This window comes from Leptopilina heterotoma, unplaced genomic scaffold, assembly GCF_015476425.1.
Source record: "Leptopilina heterotoma isolate Lh14 unplaced genomic scaffold, ASM1547642v1 Lhet_47, whole genome shotgun sequence".
NCBI lineage: Eukaryota > Metazoa > Arthropoda > Insecta > Hymenoptera > Figitidae > Leptopilina > Leptopilina heterotoma.
In genome coordinates, this window is record NW_025111098.1 from 3,645,334 (window position 1) to 3,668,409 (window position 23,076).

At 30.1% G+C, this 23,076-nt stretch overlaps 1 protein-coding gene across 4 annotated transcripts in view; it reads left to right on the forward strand.

Annotated features, from left to right (window-relative positions):
* Positions 1-23,076, forward strand: part of LOC122507463 (teneurin-m) — a 312,536-nt gene that overhangs the window by 137,805 nt on the left and 151,655 nt on the right. The window lies entirely within an intron of this gene.

The window sequence follows — 23,076 nt, forward strand, 5'->3', positions numbered from 1 at the left end:
CAATATGTGTGTTAATATGTGTAAAAAGAGCCCAGTGTTTCGGTACATTTTACTATGGAAAAATAAATGTTGAAAAATACGCAAAAGTGGTGTACGGTCTCCTTAACATAAAATTCTCACACAAGATATTCTTAAATTTTTTTAGTTTTAATTTATTTTTCATATTCTTAAAATTATATTTTCAATGAAAAAGATTTTATGTAAGTATAACTTTTAAAGATAATTATTAGAAAATTATTATGTATAGAGCTATCAAATTAGTGAATCTGTCAAATTGTTTATCTGCAAGCTGACCTAATACTATGAATTTAAATATTAATTTCAATTTTAGAATATTATCTGGTTAAAAAACCGGACAGATTTCGGACTAATCCGAAATTTGTCCGAAACAATGCGGTTTATGGTCAGGTTTTTGTCACCCGAAATTAATCTGGAAAAGTCCGAATTCTTTACGGTTTGTGAACAACTAGTGAAACCGGAGTTGGTCCGATGAAGTCGGAAATTAATATCAGTTAATTTTAACTAGTGAATCCGGAATTAGTCCGAAGCAATCAAAAATTAATAATTATACAAGTTACACATATTAATTATTATTACTTTATGGTACATTCAACATATTTTTCGATTTACCTATCGCAATTTGATTTACATTAACTTAAAATTTCTAACGCTTGGGGATTCGAACCTACACCTATCTAACATTATATCGCACCGAAATCGAATACACTAACCACTATACCACGCTCGCATGGGAGTTCAAATTCATAATAGAATTTATAGAGTGTCACGAAAAGAAATGACAAGAAACTAACACATAATCATTGTCAATTTTAATATTGAAACAAGATAATCAATAATACTAGTAATTTTGTAAAAACACTATACCACTAACCACTAAACCACGCTCGCATGGGAGTTCAAATTCATAATAGAATTTATAGAGTGTCACGAAAAGAAATGACAAGAAACTAACACATAATCACCCTGGCGGAACGGGTAAATGCTTTGTTGACGCGAAAACGTCAAGAATCCGTCAAAAGTTGACGTTAACAAAAAAGTGTTTTAAATACAAAAATATGATAAAGTAAGTATTGGGTTTTGTAGAAAAAGTGTTTATAAATCGTTTATGACCTTATTTGTTACAAATTAATGTAAAATAAGTAAAATAAAAGATAAAATATGTGAAAATGTCAAGTGAATGTGTATTGATAAATTGGTGTGTGTTTTAGGGAAAAGTGTTGTTGACATGACTTTTTAATGTAAGATAAATAGTGAAAAATTGTAATTTTGTTGTTATAAAGTATAATAATTAATGAAAGTTGAGGTTTTAATAGTATTAATAATGTATATAGCAGCTGAAAATAGCGAAGGATGGTTACCTACACGCTTTTGATATGTCGCCGCGCATTTTGCACGACAGATGGCGGGAGTGACATTTGTCCACACGTATTTTATCACATGAAAATTAAACAAAAAATACTATTTTTATAGTGCAAGATACTTATTACCTTTCTTTAAATCATTTAAATTGAAGAAAAATAATGATAAATTTAAAGTAAAATGATAAATAATATACCTACTTAATTTATCAATAATTACACGGAGAAACTTTTAATACCACTAATTCTTAAAACTGGTGAGACATTTTAGTATGTTAGGTTAGATTCAAGGGAAAAACGACATAGGTTATAGAAATTGCTATTGAGACTATCAAAAACACTCATTCAGTATATATTTTACAGTTCTTCATAAGGAAACTAACGAAAATTAGTATGTTGTTTTAGAAAGAAAATAATAATTTTTGCAAAGTTGGGAAAGCCATGAATTAAAAAGAAACACAACAAATTAATTGTCTATAGATACTCATAGAGACGATAGTGATACTTGGATCTGATGGTAGATGGCATTAGTGAATGTCACTGTAACTGTAGGTAAATATATTTAACACGACGTAAGAACCTAACCTATATTAATAACGCACACACGCACACGCAAGTAAAGACACGACGATTGGTCACGGAAACCGAAAGATCGCACGATTCGTTAGAAGTACACAGCTGAATCGTCCTTATATATTAAACGAGTGGAAAAATATGTGCCTTCGAGAGAGAGCATTTTTTAAAATAACTTACTAATCAAATTATGTAAATAAGTAAAAGTCGTGAAAAAAATTATGTTATATTGAGGAACAGTTCTTGAATTTAATTTGGCATGAGGAGACATTCACGTTTATTAATAAAAGGTTTTTTTCTTTCATACACGTGTGAATTTCAACTTCGAAAACATTAGGGTTAGTTCGCGACGTCAGGTGATGGACTCGGTGATGCTCGGGTGAAATCGGTTAAGTCCGCCCGCAGTCCTTCCAAAATTGGTATGTTACGTTAGAATGTCTCTTATATATTCTATCTATATGTGTAAAAAAGGTTAGAATTACCGTATTATTTCACAAACAAAAAATGGCATCTTATTCTTTTCTAAAGAAAAATAAGACTATTTCTAATGCAGATAGTAATTTTTGTACACCGAAGGTTGCTTAATATATAACGAACTTATCATATTTTCGTATTAATGTTGAAATTATTAGCACAACGCACGAAAAATCCTCACATTCTAACGTACTTTTAGAATAAACATAACCAAATATATTTAATATTATAAGAAAAAGTTTCTCCGTGTACTATTAAAGAACACAGCACGAAATACATGGTAAAAAACCCCTACTAAAAATAAAATCAGGAATGGTCAGGCCGCCTGACCACTTTAATCCAGTTTTCTTACGATTCTGGATGGATCTCGTCAGAAATTTATCACAACTAATCAGGAGGAAGTTTAAAGTGGTCACAAGTTTGCTACTATCCCCTCCTCTTTGTTGACCCCGCCCATAATTGGTGACTATTTGAGACCATTTGTATCTCATTTTTGACCATATTTTTAAGCCACTTCTGTTTTATTTATTTAAACAATATGCAAAAAGTTGCAACAAATTAATTTAAAAAAATATATTTTATTAATTAATATCAGTTTGTTTACATACGGAACAACTTGAAACTAATTCCCGGAATTAAATTAAAATTTGGACCCTACGGGGATCGAACCCCGACGCATGACCTAACCTAGTGCCTAAACTAACTGCCCTAACGACTGCGACTACCGAACCGACTTACATATTTCTGGATTCAACTGTCTATATAAAGAGCAACTGTAAAATAGTAAAATTCAATTACCAATATTATCAAAAAATCAGAATAAACTGTTAAATAATTTTTATTAATTAATTATATTTCAATTTAGTCATAATAGGTTATGTGAATTAATAAAAATTGACATTATTAATTGAATCAATAATAAATTAAGTCTTAACTTTACAATTTGGAATGTTTCATAAACTATAATACGAATACAGATTAATAATAATTATTATTATATCTGCATTTAAAATGAATTTAGTATTTAATATTAATTTAATTTAACATTATAATTTATAATAATAATGAATTATTAATGCAATATTGAAATTTTTATAAATTTTAAATTTAAATTATTAATAATCATTATAGTAAGAAATTATTCTATTAATGATTAATAATAATTTAAATATAACTGTATTTCAATTATAATGCAAATACTTCTCATAATAAGTACTGACTGGTATAGTAAATTACTAATATTATGAAACAAAATTTATTATTAATTAACTATATTAAATAATTACAAGTAAATATACATATATTAAATTAAGGGGTAACACTACCCTAGAGTCAGAAAAAGAGACCTATATCTTTGATGATTTGTTTTGAGAAAATGGAAACTAGAATAGGATTTCTTTTTGTAGAGTTTATTAAATACATATTGAAGAGTAGAAAAAAAATTTTTATTAAAAATTTTATAACAAAATGGCGGCGGTAAATTGCATAGGAAAAATCGACTATTTTTTTCTTTACCAAAACGGCCGGAAAGGTTTCTTGAAAAGTTTAAGTCCTGGAACAGAAAACAAAGAAATTTTATAATCTATATAATATAAACTTGAAAAGTACATAGGAGTTTTTTTTTATATCAATTTTTGTAGAAATGGTGCTCTTTTTTAGTAAAATAATCAATTTTTCGACAAAAAATAAAAAGTAAATTGTTTATAAAAATTAAAGTTTACATCCAATTAAAAAAATCCTATGTACTTTTCAAGTTTATATTATATAGATTATAAAATTTCTTTGTTTTGTGTTTCAGGACTTAAACTGTTCAAGAAACCTTTCCGGCCGTAAAAAAAATAGTCGATTTTTACTATGAAATTTACCGCCGCCATTTTGTTATAAAATTTTTAATAAAAATTTTTTTTCTACTCTTCAATATGTATTTAATAAACCCTCCAGAAAGAAATCCTATTCTAGTTTCCATTTTCTCAAAACAAATCATCAAAGATATAGGTCTCTTTTTCTGACTCTAGGGTAGTGTTACCCCTTAATATATTATAAATATACATTAAATAAATATATTAAATAATGTTAAAAAAAGGGCCGAATGTTTTGATTTATTTACCTACTTTTGCTGTATAATTAATTCAATAATTATACCAATTTGAAAAATGAGAACTTTTGTTAAGTTAAAAGAACAATTTTTATAATAGAATAATGTATTCTGAAATGTAAAAAATAAATTTGAAAGATTTTATATGTATATATAAATTTTCATGAGACTTTACCAAAATTAGAAAGATGTACCAAAATTTTTATAGGTTATGTGTTCACACATTTCAGAAATGGTCAGGAATTTCAGAAATGGTCACAGCTTCGAAAATGGTGGGAGTAAAGTGGGACGGGAGGAGCTTGGCAAGTATTTGGTTAGGAATGGTGAGAAACGTTCGAAAACGTCAAAAATGGTGAGACTGTTCTGGAATGTTAAGAAATTCTGACCATTCATGACGATTCCTGATTTTATTTTTAGTAGGGACTCTCTGTCAACTTTCTTGCTTTTAGTAGGGTGACCAGATTTTGACAAAAAGGGAGTGAATATTTAATTTTTAAAAGTTACATTTAGACTTAACCCATTAAGAAAAAAAAGACTTCTGGCCAATAAAAATAAACTCCTCCTATTTTTAAAATGCAATTTTATATTTGTTGGTTGAGTTAAACAAAATAGAAAAAATAATTAATAATTAAAAAATAAAACATTATTCCAGCCCCCAAAAGGAAAAATGGATGTTTTAGACCAATTAAAAAAAATTTAAACTCCTCCACCTTAAAAAAAGTTATTTTCTATTCGTGGGTACAATAGAACAAAATGGAGAGAATATTATTAAGTAGATAAATATATAAAATTTAGTATCAACCCCTCACGAAAAAATAGACTGCTATTAGCCAAAAAAAAGATTCAAACTCCTCGTATTTTCAAAATCAATTTATTTTATTTGTTGGTTAAAAATGGAAAAAATAATTAATAATTAAAAAATAAATCATATTAATTCCAACCCCCAAAAGGAAAAATGGATGATTTAGACCAATTAAAATAAAATCTAAACTCCTCCCTCTTAAAGAAAGCTATTTATTTTATTTGTTGGTTCAGGTATGAAAAAAATTGAAGAATATTTATAATTTTAAAAAATGTAAAATTTAGTCCCAACCCTCAAAAGATAAAATGAATGTTTAAGACCAATTAAATAAAATCTAAAATCCTCCTTCTTAAAGAAAGCTATTTTTCTATTTGTTAGTTCAGTTGAAAAAGTGGAAGAATATTTATAATTTAAAAAAAAAATAAAATTTAGTCCCAAACCTCAAAAGATAAAATCGATGTTTAAGACCAATTAAAATAAAATTTAAACTCCTCCAACTTAATGAAAACTATTTTTTATTCGTGGGTTCAATAGAAGAAAATTGAGAAAATATTATTAAGTAGATAAATATGTAAAATTTAGTATCAACCCCTCACGAAAAAATAGACTGCTATTAGCCAAAAAAAAGATTCAAACTCCTCCTATTTTCAAAATCAATTTTTCTAATCAAATTTTCTATTTGTTGGTTGAGTTAAACAAAATGAAGAAAAATTGATATTTGAAAAAAACATATAATTCCAACCCCCAAAAGGAAAAATGGATGATTTAGACCAATTAAAATAAAATTTAAACTCCTCCCTCTTAAAGAAAGCTATTTTTTTATTTGTTGGTTCAGTTGAAAAAATGGAAGAATATTTATAATTTCAAAAAATATAAAATGTAGTCCCAACCCTCAAAAGATAAAATGGATATGTTTAAAACCAATTAAAATAAAATTTAAACTCCTCCTTCTTAAGGGGTTACATGGGTCAAAACGTCCAGACAATGTATGATTGTTTAATTATTTTTTTTTCATAAAATAAATAAATTTTTTTATTTCAGTGTTTTTATATCTTAAAGTACACTATTAAAAGAGTAACTTGTAAAAATGTCGTTAAAAAATATTTAAAATCAGGGCCGTATCTACAGGTTCTTTGAGAACTCTTCCAAAAAAGCGGTGGTCACGATATCTTCTGACCGGTTCATTATTGAAAATCAAAAAACCAAATATTTTCTGTTAGTGGATCAGTATAGCTCGTGATTGAACGAAGGAATATTTTTTTGTTGATTAGAACCGATTTTACATGGTCTTAATGGTTGTAAAAATTTTAACTTTTGATAGAAGACACTGTCAAACATCCAAATTTCAATTTCTTTGAAAACCCTTCGTTCAATCACGAGATATATTCACCCACTAACAGAAAATTTTTTGTATTTAGATTTTAGATGAAGCATTTAAAAGATATCTTGACCACCGCAAAAGCAATTTTTTTCTAAAGGGTCCCGATGAACTTTTGCTAAGGGCCTGATGTTTAATATTTTATATCAAAAATTTAATATCTTTCTCATTTAATAGTTTACTATCAGATTCCAAAGTGTTCAAATAAAAAAATTTATTTATTTTATGAAAAAAACATTATTAAAAAAACATACGTTTTCAGGTCGTTTTCACCCATGTAACCCCTTAATGAAATCTATTTATTATTTATTCGTGGGTTCAATAGAAGAAAATGGAGAAAATATTAAACTTTAAAATATATAAGGGTGATTAAATTTAAAATGTCATTTTCATGTCCTGTCCAAAAATCTGAAATACTAGTTCATATATAAAAGTTTTTGAAGTCAATTAATTTTCTTAATCACTCCTTCTACTTAAATTAATAATTTTTAGTCGCTAGAAATTCTCTGAAAAAATTTGGCAGAAGAATTAGAAGCAAAATGTCAGTGGTGTCCCTTGTCCGCACTTAAGAAATCAGAACTTTACTTAATAATAAAAATTGTTGATTCTGACATTTTTAGTACCAGAAAAATTATTTTGTACAGCTAAGAGTCTATATTTTTATATAGTAATTGTATTGGTGATATGTATAGCTTCTTAAAGAAAAAACATTACAACATTTTATCACATCTATAACTTGTGCGGTTGGTGGCAGAAAGCAAGTATCAGTTTGTCGAGCACACCATGTCAGTGGTGTCCCCATCGAAAACTTGTTCATAATATTAATATTTTTTAAATATTATTGTATCTCGTTTTCAGGTATTACACGTATTTTAAAAACCGCACCGACTTTAACTTAAAAATAAAGTCTTTCTTTTTCGAAATTGAGAAATGAAGCAAAATGTCAGAGGTGTCCCTTGTCAGTGGTGTCCCCTCAAAATTCTGTTTCTTGCAGCTTATTATTTTATTTTTAATAAATTTGTGTTAAATTTACTCCTTATATGCAGTTAATGAAGAATTGATACTGGATTGTAATTTTTAAGCTGATTTTATTCTCACTATTTAAAAAAAATTATCAGTGAAATCTTTCAAAAATGTCAGTGGTGTCCCTCAATGTTTATATGTCTTTTTGGTCATCAAAAGTATATTAATTTATGGCAGAATTCATTACAAATATTTTTTAAGTCATGTTGAAACATTCATTATTGTAATGTGAAATATTTTACCTTTTTAAAGTTGTAAGAATTTATTTGAGAAAAAAATAAACGAAAACAGAAAATTTCTTATCATTTCTGCCTATCGTTTTTCACCTGGTGATAATTAAAATTTGCTTCCACCTGCTCGACCACTATTATTTTTGTCCATCATATATTCTAGTCAACCAAAATAGAGTATCGTTAAGTTCAAAATCCAACATCGAAAAATCAAAGTTAGTAGGATCAAAAATGACATTTTAAATTTAATCACCCATAAAATTTAGTAACAGCCCTTCACGAAAAAATAGATTGCTATTAGCCAATAAAAAAAAGATTCAAACTCCTCCTATTTGAAGTGTGGCAGCCTATTTAAGATTTTAATATTGTTAAATTAATAAGACGTGGGTAGGACTTAAACGGGGTGACACAATCAATCAGCCGAATAACTATACACTTACAAGAATATTTCCTTCCTCCTTTTCATTGTCGAGCTGCGCTGAGTTTTGTAGATGATAATGGAAACAGTAACAAATAATAGCGCAATTTAGAAACACACTTACAATATTTATTAAACTTTGATTTTTCAATTACAAATTGTATAAGCGCAGAGGCTATGTATCAAAACGTGGTTCACACCAATCTGAGGTGCTTCAACCGGCAAAAGCAACATGTGCTTTTGTCGTCTGCTAATTCCGGCGCGTGCGGCGCCTGGTGACAAAATTTGGCGCTAGGGCGCGAATTCAAATAAGCTCTTACTAACTAATATCAAATTAACAATGATAATATGAGCGATTGTAACGATTGATAATACAGGAATGATTATGATCGTTACAATTCCCCCTTTCTAAATCGTTACTAGCGCTCTGAATTAGTCTAGTTTGCTAAATTTCTCCATTCTATGAAATCTTGGCTAGTAAGAAAAACAATTTAGAAGTTTAAAGTTAAAAGAAACATAAAAGAAAGTAATCAATAATTATTAATAATAATATCATTATAAAATTCAAATAAACTATAGAAAAGAAGGAAAAAGGATTTAGAATTATTTTATCACTGATGTCTCACTGCTCATCCTAATAATCAATCGTAAAATAATAGCTGGTATGATTAACTAGATAGTATTAATTTAGACTGAATTTATTATTCACTTAGTTTATTAGAGTATACTTATTTTCAATAAGTCTTAGCGATGAGGTAGACAATTATAAAGGCACTTTGACCTTCCTTTGGTAGGTTAACCTAAAATTATTCTTTGGAATTTTTCCGCGCGATACAATGTAATGTTGTTCGCTGAATACTGTTGGCGTAATAATACCTTGAATTTTAGTTAACAAAAAGAATTTAAGAAAATAGAATATAATTCTAATGCGCAACGGCGCTTGAAATCATAAATGAAATAGTCGTTGAGAAACGAAAGAAAATTTTTTTTTGTAACTTAGATATTAAATTTAATAAGTAATAAAATAATAAAGGTTTATGCAACGGCATAAAATAATCAAAAATAAAAATAGTTTATGAGGATGGACACGCACTAAAGAGGATCACTTCTTCTCATCTTCTTCGTCTTCTTCTTGAAGAGTGTCGTCCTTATCAACGACGAGGCTATAGGCTTGAGCTAAGCTTTGCCAAAGGGTAGCGTTGGCGACGTCTGAAGCGTGTGGGGACAATTTTTGTAACGCTTCGGCACCGAGGAGCAGGGCTTCTTGAGCACAAGTATTCTGCGTCAGTCCTTCTTCTTCTTGTGGTGAGGGATTGTCATCGTTTTTGCTTGGTTCCCTAGGTAATGCCGGAGGAAGTGAGTGTTTAATCTCCAATTCGATGGCAAGTTGGTTGCGCAGCGCGATGTTTTCTTGTATCATACGTTTGCGACAGTCGTAGCAGTTCGGGTCCGGCATGTTGCGCGGACGTCAGCAGCACTTGCACCGCTTGTGGTCAGGTAGTTGTTTAGGCAATTCTGAATAGTGCGGCCATGGACAGTCATCTGTCGAGAAGTCTGGGTGAGAACAAATTTGGCAGAAGAGACCCGTATATTCCTTTGCGCACGAGCGGTAGCTGTGGCCAGAGACTCCACAGTTGAGGCATCCATCTGGAGCTTTCGGGCGTAGTCTAGGTTCGCGCAGCTCGGTCATGGCGCGGAAAACCTCTTTAATGCTGGATTTTAGGAGATTGTGCAGACGGTAATACTGGTCTTCGATATGATAATAATCTGCTATTAATTCGTAGTAATCCTTCCTGTAGGATTGGGCTTCGGCCTTGAATTTGGCCTCTTGTTCGGCTGAAGATTTAGATTCCGCCTCTGCTGCAGTAAGACGATCGGACATTTAACGACGCTCTTGATTCAGTCGAATGATTTCGCGGTTTTGTTCAGCAATATCCGCATTGATGCTAGGGTCTGGGGTGTTGACCTCTTTGCGCAGTTTGGCGATTGTTTTGTCGGCCTTTTTTAGTTGAGCCAAAAAGTTATCGCGCTCGGCGACAATTTTGTTGAAAGCGGACTTGGAAAGCGCGACCAAACCCGTCGGTGATTCCTCGAATTTTAACTTGGCGTCATCTATTTGCTGACCCTCTGGCGGAGAAGCAAAGTATACAGCCATAACCTCGGATACATCGTTGGTTGTTGGTGCTTTCGCGCTGGTTGTAGACTCCATATTGTAGAATTGATATCTGAAAAGGAGGTTTACAAAATAGTACGCGATCTAAGGTTTTTTCTTGCCGGTTTTAAATCGTTTATGTGATATTTCTCTAACTTTTTGCCATGCATATTGCCGATGGAAACTATCATGGGTGACAATTTTTCTAGAACTTTTGCTGGACCTTTATAACGTGGCGCTAGTTTGGAACTATAACCACGTGCAGCGTTAGACAAGACGTTATTAGGGTAGAATACGAAATCTCCAGGTTGAAAGTCAATATTATTCTTCCGATTTTTATTATATATCTTGCCTTGCTTTTTACTGGCCTTAGTCATAAGTTGTTCAACTTTTGCGCGAAGCGCATCTATTTGTTTTACGCGATCTAACCAAGTGTTAAGCGTCTCGTCAGTGTTTACCTCGCGCGGTGGTTCGCCTGTTCGTCTTGGTTCACGGGCAAAGTTTAGAAAAGCTGGTGTGACTCCAAGGGAAGTGTGAACGGTAGTGTTGTATGCAAACTGGATATCTTCGAGTAGAGTATCCCATTCGCGCTGGTTTTCACCGAGAAGGCTCGCTAGCATAGTTTTTAAAATACGATTCACGCGCTCAACAGGGTTAGCCTGAGGGTGATATACGGGTGTTGTACGTTGTACTGAACCGATTTTTTGTAAAAACGATGTAATGTTGCGGTTTACAAACTCTGTACCGTTGTCAGTAATAACGATTCTAGGCGCTCCCCAGCGGTTAACAAGAGTGTTTAAACATTTTACAATCTTTGGACCGTCTGCTTTGGATAGCGCGAAGCAGTCTATGTAACGAGTATATGTGTCTTCGCAAACTAATATGTAGCTTTTACCAGATTTCGACCGAGGTAGGGAACCTACTATATCGAGTGACACTGTTTCCCAAGGTTCCGTAATTTTGCGCGGATAGATTAAGCCTTGTGGGGGTGTATTTTTTGGTTTACACTTGAGGCAAGTCTCGCATTCATTAACGTAACGCTTGATGTCTTCGCGCATACCGGGCCAATAAAAATGGTTAATTATCGAAAGATAAGTTTTATTGATGCCTTGGTGCGCGGATTGAGTAGTGCAATGATGCTCGGTAATAATCGGTAAAATTTCGTTTTCTTTAAGGATCTTTTTCCAGGCGTTATTATCGCCGATGGTTTCTTTAACCATATTTGGTTTATAGTAGTATAGTTGATTGTTCGAATCAACTTTGTATCTTTCGTAGCGCGAGGGATCTTTACGAACTTTTTCTAGCATCTGGTCGTACCAACTTTGACTTTTAACAGAATTTAGTTCGGTGACGTGCGTATCGCTAGTATCGTCTTCGTAAAGTCGCGAAAGCGTATCCGGCGCTTCATTAGTTGTACCTTTTCTGTGCTCGATCTTGACACTGTTTGCGGAAAGCTCGAGAGCCCATCGCGCAAGTCTACCTTTTGGGTCTTTGAGACCTTGCAACCAAATTAAACTGGAATGATCTGTTATCACAGTAAATTCAGCGCATTCGAGGTAACAGCGGAGCTTTTTAATAGCAAAGATCACGGCCAAACATTCCTTTTCGGTGGTGGTGTAATTTAATTCCGCACCCCTTAAAGGTCTACTTAAGCACGTGATCAAGTACTCTTTTTCTCCATCCAACCTCCAAAAGAAAAAATAGAGTCTACTGAACAATAAAAAATTAAATTGAAACTCCTCCTATTTTTTTGGAAAGGGTTGTGGTTAAATTTTACATTTTTAAAATTATAAATATTCTTCCATTTTTTTCAACTGAACCAACAAATAAAAAAATAGCTTTCTTTAAGATGGAGGAGTTTAAATTTTATTTTAATTGGTCTAAAACATCCATTTTTTCTTTTGGGGGTTGGAATAATATGTTTTACGCGGAGAGACTGAGATTACTAATTTTTGTATAAAATCACACTAGAATTTACTATTTTCACATTGCAACCACCGGAAATAAGGGGACTTTTTGTATTTTTTACTATTTTCTACACTAAGTCACCAATTCAACAAATGTTCACCAAATTAGCAAAGTTTCTTACTATTTCGTCCAATAGTTCCAAACAACTGTAGTAAACTCAGAAGTATTGTGTACGTAAAATTACTATAGTCGTTTGTAAATGCAGAAAGAAAGAGTGAAAGAAAAAATACGGATTTTAATCGCCGGTTTCCCATCAATTCTTGACTAATGGAGATAAACTGGAAAGATTTTTACATACACAGACACACACACTCACACACTTATATATTTGTTGGATAAATATTTGAAGACACACACATGTTTATTTCACTTATATGTATAGACGAGGTTAATTAATACACTAATACACAACTGCACGCACGACAACGAATTTCACTGAAAGTATACATCTTTGTTTCCTCATAATTGAATGATGAAAATTTACAGCACTTACGAGAAAGCAGTTTACTTTTAACAACTTATTATAAGACATAGTTCTTGGGACAGGAATAAATGCAAAATTTATTAATTTATAATGGTCAATTTCTGAGATAACGAACGACCTACGTTTCACTTTATATTTAATTATTGTAGATAATATCCAAATTTATTTTACATACGCGAAACATAGTCACTGTCAATGATCGGATGGCATCGGCTCATTTACGGAGATTGACGAAGTTAGCAACCAATAGAAATGCAAGGCGCCATATGACTGCACTCGCTAGCCACACTTAGGCTGGAGTCCCATGGCAGCGTTTTGCGTTGCGTTTTGTAACTAGGCCATGAGTGCAAATATAGCAAACACATATCTTCATCTCTCTCACACTCATTGCCTAGTTACAAAACGCAACGCAAAACGGTGCCATGGGACTCCACCCTTACTCACCAAAAATTACTACAGTGGATAGTAGGTTTTAGTGAAAAATGTTTTCATTTGTCAGATTTTGTCTAATTAAATTAGAGAAAACTATAATTATTTCCGCTACATTTACAACTCTTACACAAAATATTAAAACTTGCTACACGGAGAAACTTTTTCTTCTAATATTGAATATATTTGGTTATCTTTATTCTGAAAGTACGTTAGAATGTGAGGATTTTTCGTGCGTTGTGCTAATAATTTCAACATTAATATGAAAATATGATAAGTTCGTTATATATTAAGCAACCTTCGGTGTACAAAAATTACTATCTGCATTAGAAATAGTCTTATTTTTCTTTAGAAAAGAATAAAATGCTAGTTTTTGTTTGTGAAATAATACGGTAATTCCAACCTTTTTTCCACATATAGATAGAATATATAACAGACATTCTAACGTAACATACCAATTTTGGAAGGACTGCGGGCGGACTTAACCGATTTCGCCCGAGCATCACCGAGTCCATCACCTGACGTCGCGAACTAACCCTAATGTTTTCGAAGTTGAAATTCACACGTGTATGAAAGAAAAAAACCTTTTATTAATAAACGTGAATGTCTCCTCATGCCAAATTAAATTCAAGAACTGTTCCTCAATATAACATAATTTTTTTCACGACTTTTACTTATTTACATAATTTGATTAGTAAGTTATTTTAAAAAATGCTCTCTCTCGAAGGCACATATTTTTCCACTCGTTTGATATATAAGGACGATTCAGCTGTGTACTTCTAACGAATCGTGCGATCTTTCGGTTTCCCGTTTCCGTGACCAATCGTCGTGTCTTTACTTGCGTGTGCGTATGTGCGTTATTAATATAGGTTAGATTCTTACGTCGTGTTAAATATATTTACCTACAGTTACAGTGACATACACTAATGCCATCTACCATCAGATCCAAGTATCACTATCGTCTCTATGAGTATCTATAGACAATTAATTTGTTGTGTTTCTTTTTAATTCATGGCTTTCCCAACTTTGCAAAAATTATTATTTTCTTTCTAAAACAACATACTAATTTTCGTTAGTTTCCTTATGAAGAACTGTAAAATATATACTGAATGAGTGTTTTTGATAGTTTCAATAGCAATTTCTATAACCTATGTCGTTTTTCCCTTGAATCTAACCTAACATACTAAAATGTCTCACCAGTTTTAAGAATTAGTGGTATTAAAAGTTTCTCCGTGTATTTCAATATAGCAAATTTATCTATTTCTTTTGTAAATTTATCTAATTCTGTTGTACATTATGCTAAAAGTCCCCTTATTTCCGGTTATTGCAACCATTTTTAGTAATTTTTACAAATGTGGGTCTCTCCGTGTATTTTTCAAATATTAATTATTTTTTCCATTTTGTTTAACTCAACCAACAAATAAAAAATTTGATTAGAAAAATTGATTTTAAAAATAGGAGGAGTTTGAATCTTTTTTTTGGCTAATAGCAGTCTATTTTTTCGTGAGGGGTTGATACTAAATTTTATATATTTATCTACTTAATAATATTTTCTCAATTTTGTTCTATTGTACCCACGAATAGAAAATAACTTTCTTTAAGGTGGAGGAGTTTAAATTTTATTTTAATTGGTCTAAAACATCCATTTTTCCTTTTGGGGGTTAGAATAATGTTTTATTTTTCAAATATTAATTATTTTTTCTATTTTGTTTAACTCAACCAACCAGAAGTCTTTTTTTTCTTAATGGGTTAAGGGGTTACGCCACCCTGAACGCATGAAAATCGGATGGTTTTTTATGAATTTTTTTGATAAAACTGTTTCAGGTAGGACTTCTTTACTTTTATTGATGCTTTAGTACATATATTGAGCTTTATAAATATTAAAAAAAAATTGTTTTTAATTAAAAATGGCGGAGATATAACTATTGGCGTGGATCAATTTTTCCGGAGCACTCCTTGATGGTGTACATGATTGGCAGTTCAATTTTTGTCAGAAACAAGTAAAACAATATTTTTCTTAAAAAGTGATAAATTTTGAACAGAGTGACGAAGCCATTTAAAAAAAAATTTTTTTACGCAAATGGAAGCACTTCCAAAATTGACATTTTTTTTTGACTAAAATTACCGTATAAAATATTGGATAAAAAATTTTCAAATTATTGAATCAAAAAAATCCCACGTCACTCTGTGGAAAATCTATTTAGGAAGATGTATATTAATTTTCAAGTCAATCGATTGAATAGTTTTTGAGTTATCGTGTACACCGTCTCGAAAATTGTGGTTTCGAGAAAAACGCAAAAGAAGAAAAAAATGAACTTTAGTGTATTATAACTTGAAAATTTTTTAATTTACTATTTAATCAGCAATTCCTGGGCCATAATTTTTTTTATTTAAGAATGGAAGGGATACAATGAAAAGGACCCTTCCTAAATCATGAAAGGGCCCCCTAGACCTCTCGGCGCGTCCCCACCGCGCTGACTTCTAATGACCATAACTTTTGTAATTAGTGAGACATTGTCTTCGGCGACATCTCAAAATATTCGTTAGAATATAAACTTTGAAATTAAGCAAAAAAAAATAAATTTTTTTGAAAATTTCAGGGTGGCGTAACCCCTTAAGTCTAAATGTAACTTTTAAAAATTAAATATTCACTCCCTTTTTGTACTGTTGAACCAACGAATAAAAAAATTGCTTTCTTAAAGTAGGAAGAGTTAGAATCTCATTTTAATTGGTCTAAAAAGTAAATTTTCTAATAGTAGTTACTTTTATTATATCTGCATTCCTTTGCCTATAGGCATCAATGGGTTAATGTAAAAAGTCTTTTCCTTAAAGTATTTTTTCAGTTAGTAGAAAATAAATTTGACACAATAACGTTTGACTTTTGTTCCACTGAAGACCATAAAAATAAAAAATTAGAAATATAAGCCTGGATAAAGTGTGGAGCAAAAGATTTTTTACAATAAAAAAGGAAAATAATGTTTATAAAAAAGTTAAAAATATATAGTTAAATTGTTTATAATAATAATATATACGTATATAATAAAATGTATTAGAGGCGAGCAGTAAAGGTCATATCATCTTTTAAAATACACTGATATAGGCGCTACTTAGTTAGCGCAACGCACAAAAACTCGTAGCGCAAACTTCAAATATTTTTTTCTCAAAAACATCAAAAAGCACGTCTTTAAAAATTTAACCACTTATTAAAGAAGGTTTAAATTTTAAGAAAATAATTTTTTTAGGAAACTCCATGATGTCCTTAGCATATTTTTTTAAAAATAAAAAATTATTGTTTAAACAAATTATTGAAAATTTAATTTTTCTTAACTTTTTTTTAATATTATAAGAAATTGACATTTATTTATTTATTTTCAGTTTCCGATTTTTCAAATCTAAATATCTTGCAAAAAAAATTTTTTTTGCAAAACTGTTTGTCACAGTTATAGATTTAAACGTTCTAGGGCTTAAAAGATTTCTACATTCATGTACTTTAAGATGGCGATGGGCGTTTTTTGCAAATTTTTATTGCCGAGGTAAATTATTCTGTAACTCATTCTTTAACAGTTTTTTAAGGTCCCCGAATATAAATCTAAAGTTTCTTTAAAAAATCTAAAATGTCGGATCCAATATGTTTGGACAAAATTCAAATTTTATCAGATTTAGATATTTTTAAAAAATCGTCATTTTCAATGTATTACAAAAATTTGAATAACTTTTAAAATAATGAACGCTTTTTAATGATCTTAAGCTTATTTTAAAGGTCATTTGCTACACTATAAGAATTACTTAAAGGCAATAACGTGTAATTTTTTTCTTAGAAAATGCAGGCCGTCAAACTTGGACCAAAAAAATTCAAAAAAATTGGAACAATTTTTCTGTAGTAAAAACTATTTTAGAAAATATATAAAACATTATATGGTGTAGATTTTTTAAGAAAATTTAATAAAAAAATACGTTTTAAATTTAAAAATTATTTTTCTGTAAATAAGAATGTTTCAAATTTTTTATATTTTTTGGTTCAAGTTTGACCGCCTGCATTTTTTAAGAAAAAAATTACACGTTAATGCCTATAAGTAATTCTTATAGCATTTTTTAAGAAAAAAATTACACGTTAATGCCTATAAGTAATTCTTATAGTGTAACAAATGACCTTTAAAATAAGCCTAAGATCATTAAAAAGCGTTCATATTTTATTAGTTATTTAAATTTTTGTAAAACATTGAAAATGGCGATTTTTTAAAAATATCTAAATGAATTATTGGCCAAACGACTTCTGAAATATCTTGTTCTGTTCAAAATTGTATCATCTTTAAAAAAATTTTAGTTTCGATAAATTTTATGTTTTAAATCGATTTTCATTCGCCTGAAAATGGGTGGTCTCTCAATTTTGACCGGTAGTGTAAAGTCACTTTTTAAAAATTCAAAATGGCGGATCCAATATGGCGAAAAAAATTTTCAAATTTTATATCAAATTTGAAAATTTTCTATAGGGAATAGGATATCCTATTCCCTTCATACATGATTTTAAACAGATATTATAAACAAAAAAAACAAAGAACAGAAAGTGTAATGTAAAACCTTTGCAGCCTCCACGCGGCAATTTCTGAAGTCATGATTCGTTTTATCAGCTTATGCAAAGGATATAGAATAGAGTACAAAATTTGATAAAAATCGGGTTGAATTAAAAAAATTACGTCCCTCATTTTGAATTCATAATTTTTTATTTTGAAAGACAAGTTTAAATTTATTCCAAAACACTACTGCGCATGCGTTATAGTGATAGACCACTACTGCGCATGCGTTATAGTGATAGACCACTACTGCGCATGCGTTATATGTAGTGATAGAACACTACTGCGTATGCGTTATAGAACACTACTGCACATGCCTGACATTGGTAGAACACTACTGCACATGCCTGACATTGACAGAACACTACTGCGCTTGCCTGATATTCATAGAAAACTACTGCGCATGCGTATATGTATGTACAATGAGTATATAAGGCATTATTTCTCAAACGTCCCAGCCCAAAAAAAAGTCTTGGGATTGGCTTCATATTTTGGGAAATTGTTATCCTATATGAAAGTAATAAATTTGCAAAATATTAGTTTTTAAAAAAAAAATTCTAGAAAGTAGTGGGGGTTGAAGTTTTGACATTTTCAGTAACACTGTGATTTTTAAAACCATATAACTTTTATAATACTTTACCGATTTTAATGTTTCTATAGGGGAGAGTAGGCTACATTGAACCAGCGTCAACAGTGAACCACTTCAATTTTCTGAGAAATGACTGAGTGAAATTTTTTCATATTTAATATATAAGTTAGTTTTACTGAAACAAACTATGTCCAAAAATTTCGGGCACGTAGGTTTATTATTTACAAAGAAAAACTAAAAAAACTGTTTTTCACGTACAAAACAAAAAATTTGGTGGAATTATAATGACGTTTTTTTATTGAAATAGGAAGTTTTAAAAATTAGTAAACTTGCGATTTATTTCGCTTAGGGTGTCAACTTCAATATTCCGATGTGATAAAGAACTTTAAATCTTACACAAATTTATTATAAACAATTTTTGTTGTGAATGTCATGTGAATACAGTGAGTGCGGCATCATTGAACCACCCGAAAAAGCAAAGAATTTTCAATTTTAAGAGTTGTAAAATTGTCTGCTCTACTAATTAGTAAGAAAAATACTGGAAGACATGCTTTCATCACAATTGTGAACGAGATAAACTCAAACTGTCACTTTACCTACCTAACCTGACATTAAAATACATTAATCTCCTATATTAACAAGTAATAACAATTAAATAACAATTTTCTATTTTTTTGAGTGGAAAATAAGATTTTTTACAATGTGTAAGTGGAAATATTATTTTTGAAGTAAATTGTAGTGTTTTATTAGAGGTGGTTCAATGTAGACACACATCCTTCAAAATAAGAAAAGTGTGACTTGTTAGAAAAAAATTAAATTTAATTATTTAATCATAATAATTTGTGTTTGTAACGTGTGTATTAACTAAAGGAGTACTTCAGCTTAATTTTGATACAAAAACCTGATCGAAATTAGTAAAATTTTATTAGTTCTTGGACTTTATAAAATACCCGGTTCAATGTAGCCTACCCTCCCCTAATGCATTTAAGGCATTTTTCATGTACTTTCTAAAAATTTTACAAAAAAATTTTTAAAAAAACTTTTTTGTTTTTGTTTTGTTTCCTTTCTCCTTTTTTCTCGATCTTCCTTTTCAATTTTCTTTTTTCCCTGATTTTCTTGTTTCAATTTCTTTTTTAATTCTGTTTCCATAATTTTTGCTTTTCACAGTCTTTGTCACTTTTGGCATTTTTTAATAATAAAAATACTAAAATGAATAGCACTAATTTAAATAACTTTTAAAAGCTTTTGTAATAATACACATGACAATAACAATCAACAATAACACTGGACATTGTAGCACCGCCATATTAACGAATTGAGCGGGAATTGAGAATAGTTGTAATTCTAGCCCACAGAGGGCACTTTTACAGAAACTCTGCAGTAAACTGTATTACCATGCATTGATCTCCACAATACGATGTCACGACGAAACGATAAATTACATTTAACAAAAAATAGATAGTCTATTGTAACCAGTCTTAGTTGATTTTCTGAGGGCGCAGAAATTAAATCAAGCCCAAATTCTGTGTTAATTACTACTTTTAAAAATAAAATATAATAACAGATAAAAATAAAGTAAAGTTTAATTTTTCTTTTAAAACAAGGTTTTCTTTATCTAAAATCATCATAATAATAACCACTTTAAGTCTAAAAACAATAATAAAGCCTTTTTTATGTAGGTATTTTTGCACTGCCAGCAAATTTAGCAATGAAAATAAATAAAACCTTGCACACGTCAACTTTTAATTAAAATAAAATACATAAATATTAAGTTTCGGTATATACTTCCTATATCTATTTTAAAACTTACATCGTTAAGTAATTTAAAAAAAAAATTCAAAAGTATTTGTGCCCTGAACAAATGTATCCACTTAAATTATTAAAATGCCGCAGAAACTGAAGCACCCGCAGCAATTGACGCACTTACCCTAACAATCATGCGTCGCACTTCGGGCACAGGACATGCGAGTCAGGCGGTGCGTGCATAATGAGACGCATTTAGCTGTCACTCGTTCTGATTTTGTTGTAGTTTAGGTACATGACGTGCGAGTCACACCGTGCTTGCTCAATGAGACACATTTTGCTGTCGCTCGTGCTAATTTTGTAGCACGCGTGAGGGCATAAACGTAATACTTTGAAATGAGGGGTTGATATTATAATTTAAAATTTAATATAAAATGACAAAAATCTTAATCTCGCGCTTAATATTTAATTGTACAAGAGTAGGAAACTGCTACAACGTTCTAACCTATCTATAAAATGCACGATGCATGGCAGATTGGCAGACTGAATTTACCGAGCACAAATGTCACTGGTGTCCCTGCGACAAAAGACAAAATGGTACTTAATATTACTATTTTTTTCAAATACCTCATTATAGTCTCACTTATTACTGAAACTTTCGAAATCGCACACATCCGAAGTTAGAAATATAATCATTCTTTTTTAAAATGAGAATTAAGGCAGAATGTCACTGGTGTCCCCTGTCACTATAGTGTCCCCTAAAATACACAGGCACACAAAAAAAAGTTTTTTGATCTAAACATTACATTTCTATGTATTTTTCGCCGCTGAATCCGAATCCGAAGGCAGAATTAACAAATTTGCTCAAAATTTTGAAATAATAATAAATAATTTTAGAGTCGTTTTTTGAGATTATAAAATTTAACAACATATTTTTATTTTTTCTGACAATTTTTAAGTTTTCTACATTTTTTCTATAAATTATAAATCAACCTATATTTTCTATATATTACGTTCAATTATTCCAGATTTAAAACTATATTTTTACTCATATTATGTTCATGTCTTTTTTATTATTTAAAAATAATTTTCAATGACATCTTTCAGCGTGTCACTGGTGTCCCCTACTAATTTGCTTACGTCTTCTTATGATTTACAGCTTTATATAATTTACGGTGAAAATTAATATATATTATTTTATAATTCGTATTTGACCATTAGCTTTTAATATTCAAATGTTTTCACAATTTAAACTAAAATAAATTTATTTGAGGCAAAAGTGAAAGAAATCAAAACAATTTTTTGAATTTTTCTTTGGCGTCTAAGCCATGTTAATAAAAATACTTTGTTTAATAAAAACTTTACTGATAAATTTTAAATTTGATTTTACTTTAGGTATTGAAAGGCAATGATTTATTAGAAAATCTTATTGTATTTTCAGTTTATCCTACTGAAAACATACTGAAAAAGTGCCTCGTGAAAATATATGTTTTTTCTCCAAAAATCTGTCTGTTAATGAAAATATTTGTTATTATGTGCTTGACCACTATTAATTTCATTATACATGCTAGTCAACCAAAAAAAAATAATTTAACCAGAAATTTCAACATTGCCAAGTCAACATTTGTAGTGGTTGAAAATGACATTTTAAATTTAATCACCCATGTATTACATAATATGTAACATACAATATAATGTTAATTTGTAAAAAATTTAAATGAACCGATACGAAATTTATTGAAATACATTTAACTTCATTTCTAATACACCTTATGACTAATTTTTCTTAAAAATCATTAACAAATTTTTTTTATGTTGTCTTCGGTAGCGGGCCCTTGGAGGGAACGGGCCCTGAAGCACGCGCTTCATGAGCTTCATGGTTGTTCCGGCTCTATGAACATCCAAAATATATCATAAACACATCCCTAGGATATCCTTTCGTTGTGAGGGAGCATTTAACAGAAAAAATGCATTTCTAATTATAATTTACTTCCAGATAATATTTGAATGAATGTTTTTTATATATAGAAGAATTCCATATAATTTAAGATAAGCTATAAAAACCTAAGAAATTAAAAAAACTGAATTTGAATTAGTATTAATTTCTATTAAATATAAATCTATCGGAAAAGAAAATTAATTTGTAGAAATTTTAATTGCTCATAAATTATGTTTATAAGAATTTTTAGGTAACATAATTTAATAATAACAGCACTATTATCAAAATAATTTGAAATTGACAACATTTTTATAGAATTAAATTTATATTTAACAGAATATTCAGTGTATATATAACAACTACCTATACTTTCGTCCGATTTTTCATTTGCAAGAATTAGTATCAGATAGAATTCTAGTACCGAAATTCAGGAAAATTATAATTCACTATAAAATGAAGTATAACATTTTCATTGAAATTATTAAAAATCCTATGTTATGAAGCATTTTAAAGGAAAAATTCCTTTTTAGAAACAAGAAAACTAAAAGAATCACTTTAGGCCCTTCTTGAAACTGAAAAAAATGAAATTTTGCAGGCTTGTGTAATTGAGGGGCTGGATCTTAAAACAACACATAAAATTTATACAGTGGTTTTTGTTGGCTCCTGACACCCCAAAAATAATTTTTTTAAATAAAGTTTTTCACTATCTTATAGGAAATTTCCTTGCGCATCTTTTTTCTTCTCATGATTTTTTTTATATTTATAACAGTTTTTTAGAAAAAAGCCAAGCGAATACCGCTGTAGAAATTTTATGTGTTGTTTTAAGATC